Below are 4208 nucleotides of genomic sequence, written 5' to 3'. Positions count from 1 at the left end.
AGATTAGTAAAGGAATAGATGGCTAGATCTTTCATCTTACCTGAGTCTATCATGAGTTTACCACATTCCATCAGTAGCTCATTCTGTTTTTTCCTTCCTCTTTTCTTTCCTGGGTTTCTAGGTGCTAATCCCGAAGTCATTTTTATCGCTTTTACTCCTTCATTGCTATGCTTGCCAATGTTTTTTGCCCCCTCCAAACCCTTAACTTGAGTTCTCCATAAATACAGTTGCTGTATTCTACTTAACTCTTCTTGAGGTAACAATTCTACTACCCCGGTTTTTCCTTGATTTAAGAACCCCTCCAGATCTAGGTGTTCTCTGTCAAGAATTTCCTGAAGCTCATGGTCCTCCAAATCCATCTCACTTTGGGTCATCTCCTGATCCATCTTCGTCTCTGTGTCACTCATCATGATCTCTCTCTGTTTATCGTTTTCCTGTGTTTGTTCCCTGTTTTCTTCTTTCTCCTTTTCCTCAAGACTTCTTTCCCTTGCTTGCTCTTCTGCTGTTAATTCTTCATCCACTTCAAGAACTTGGAACTGGTTCTGGCTAACCTGTTGTCCTTCCTTTTGTTGTTGTTTCAACCCTTTTTTTCCGCCTTTTCCTTTGTGTACCACTTTGTGAAAATTATCAGCATCTTTCATTGTATTAGATTTGCTCTTGTTGTCTGCTTTACTGAGAGGGCAATCTCTGAGAAGGTGCCCATGTTCATGGCATCTACGGCACCTGAACGGAATATGCTCGTAGTCTACTGCTTGTACCCATTCCTCGTCATAGACCTCCAGGATTACCTCATCCAGAAGAGCTCCTGATAAATCCATCTCCACACAAATCCTTGCAAAGGAGGTGTATTTTCCCCTTCTTGTGGCTTTAGAAGCTTTAACAAATTTACCTAATTTGTTGCCTATGGCAGCTAACGATTCAGTTTGCCAGTAATCAAGAGGTAGAGAATAAAGTCTTACCCAGACCGGGACCGAAGTAAAGTTTCCCACTCCGGTACGAAGTTCATCTTCCATGGCCTCATATAAAGACCTGCTGCTGCGTAGAAGTAGGGCCCTCCTTCAAACACTCTGTCTTTATCTTCAATGTTTGTAAACACCACCGTAAAGAAACCCTTTGACCCAAGATGTAGATCAATGCTCCCTTTGGGTTTCCAGTGGTATTTGATCCATGTTTGCAAAGCTTTTTCAGTGGGCCATAATCCCATGAATTTACAGATGATTGCATAGGTGCCCATGTGTTCCCTGTGCGCCTGTAGTGTTGTATCATTTAATACCACTCTGGGAGTGATTTCAGCTTTGGGTTTACAAGAACCCTTTTGTCTTTTGTCTTTTGTTCCCTGTTTTTTGTCAGCTTCCTCCTTGTCTTTAGTGCTGTTATTCTCCTTCAGTTTGGTACCTTCTATCTCTTCTGCCATGTTTCTTCTTCCTTCTTCAATGGTATCTATGCCTTTATCTAGAACCTTCTTGCCCTTATTGGCCACAACTTCCTTGTGGGAGGGAGTGGAGCTCCCTCCTTTGCGATTTTCCATGGAAAAACCTCTGCTGTAACCTAAAACCCTATCTATCCACAGTTCTCATCAGCTCCCATAGTCTGTAGAAGAAGAATCCCCCAAGAATGGGATGACATTCACAATGTAAGGAAGTCAAGATTCTTCTCCTCCCTTCGTGGAGTCTTCGACATTGGAAGAAAATGCAAGGATTGAGGTAAGATGTGTCTATCTAATTTCAAATTTCAAGTGGTAAATATAAATTCAAATCCATAACATGCATGCATAGGTCGTCACATCTTAGATGGGCGTCCGGATGCATGGCGATCCGAACCATCGTGTATACATGTACCATCAACCATGCCATGGATGATGAAAGTCACTCGCAAAACCTTTAACCGGAAAGTGCTTGTCAAGAAATATTCTAGGTGTGTTAGCGTGCTTGTATTACAGATTTCGAAGTCCTTCCCAAAACTGTCCTTACGGTGTATTAATAAAGCTATAGAGTTGGAAATAGGCGTTGCTGAAAGAAAGGAGGTTGTGATATATTCAACTTTTGTCAAGATATAGGACTCCATTGTCCTAAATGGAGTAGCAGTTCCTGGATTGCAAAGTTCTAAAGAGACTAGGAGTTAATTTCTTTAAATTCTAATAATATTTTTGTATTTTATTTAAAACTATGTTATAAATTTAAAATAATTAGATGTGTGTATCATTTTTGTCATATATATATATATATATTGGAATTTTAGTAGAGATTAGTTTTTTATATTTATTTGTTAATTTGGTTAGAAATTTGTTAGAAGTTCATTGTAATGGCATGTTTGAATAGTGGAATTTAGAAAAATTGTTTTACGTTTTTTTTAGGATATTGAATTAATTTATATTAAAAATGCAATTTAAATAATGAAAAATCACAATCTCACAAAAAAAATTATATCATCAAATTATTTTGAAAAATGCAAAACATAAAACAACTAAATTATACGTAAAACACAAAGAGAAATTAATAAAATTATAATCTATGTCGTTAACATTTTGAAGTGAAAAACTAAACATTGGAGATGTATATTTGGACTTCTTGTTAGTGATATTTGTTATTAATTCTAAATAATTGAATAGTTCTTGTTTATAGCATTATTGAGGTTAAGCAATAGCTTTTAAGCTCCAAGGATCTAATGGATCACAAGGTTGTAGATTAATTTATTGTGTTGTTTGTCAAGTTTAAAATTATATGATAGTTATCAATTACCTACCCATTTACTTAGGTTTATTAGATTTAATGGTCCCAAATTAATTTGGATGGAACATACTACTATAAAATAGTAACAATGTGATACATATTAAAGTTAAATCAAACATTAAAAAATTGAAAATAAAGTAAATAAAAATAAATATTATTGTACTATGCTATAAGTTTAATTTATAATTAGTGCAATGTCGTATATGTATTATGATTTTTTTATTTATTAATAAAGACAAAATTATAATATAACAAATTGAATTGAATTAATTTATTATTTTTATTACTTTTTAATATTTTTAATTTATTCAACATTATATTTTAAACTTAATTAATAAAATCTCTCACTTTCTTATATAAAATAAATCACAATAATTTTTTTCATTAAACTTATAATCATTTTAAACAAAACATAAATATATGAAAATGCATCGCTTGCTAAAATTTTCTCCTTTAACTCATTTATTTTATTAATATAAACAATTATGTTAAATAAAAAGTAAAGTTCAATTAGAAAGAGAAAAAAAACTACCTCTTTTTACACTAATAAAAAGAGAATGATGAGTAAATAATTTCTTTTTTTTTTTAATAAATAAAAGAGGATAATGGATAAATTAAATACCAAAATTTCAATGGAATAAGATCACCACAATTAGAGTTCATATGGAGAATTTAAATCTTCCTTAAGTTGACTTATCTTGTTAACCACCATGGTATCTAGTGGATTTCACAATAGCTTCTATTATTGACAATGTGGAGCTATTTATGTGTGGACTTTCAAAAGGATTTTGGAGGATCCAAATCCTTAACATTGTCTGGAATCACATTGCAAAAACCATACCCTTAACCCTAGATGTCTATTAGGCTATGTTAAACACTAGGTTGTTAATAAAGGAAAGTGTTCCATTCTTGTTCTATTACGTATTTGCCACATAGGGGAGAAAATAAATGAGTTGGATATTGAAGGAAAATAAAATATAAGATCTCATATTGGCCATGATGTTCATGGCATCTCCATGGTGAGTAACCATTTCTTTGTATTTGATTTTGGGATAGAGAAGAAGAGAGAAAATAATAGGCCTTGGGTTTTTCTTATATTGGGATTTCCTAGTATACATCTTGTTTTTTTTTGGATAATTTGTTTTGCTTGTTACTTTCATCTCAATTCCAACTTATATCAGTCAATTCTTTATTAAACTAGTAATATTAAAGGTCTGCAATCTGATATAAAATAATACATCGTAAATGGTTGTACAACATTATAATATTTGTTGTGATGAATTGTTCTAGTGGAATGCCAAGAGTAGTTACAAATCATATTAGTATCAAAACAAATTTCTTTGAGGTTTTGGGGGAAGTTGCAAGATCTAGGAATTGGTATAAATATTGGAAAAGCTAGTCATTGTGAATGAATATAGTAACAACCCCAATGATCAATACAAAGAAGGATTTTCAAAAATGAAACAACAAATTTATAAA

Source organism: Pinus tabuliformis, chromosome Q, assembly GCF_031772625.1.
Source record: "Pinus tabuliformis cultivar Carrire ecotype Pingquan chromosome Q, CPIR1, whole genome shotgun sequence".
Taxonomy (NCBI): domain Eukaryota; kingdom Viridiplantae; phylum Streptophyta; class Pinopsida; order Pinales; family Pinaceae; genus Pinus; species Pinus tabuliformis.
Note: the sequence above shows the minus strand (reverse complement) of the source record.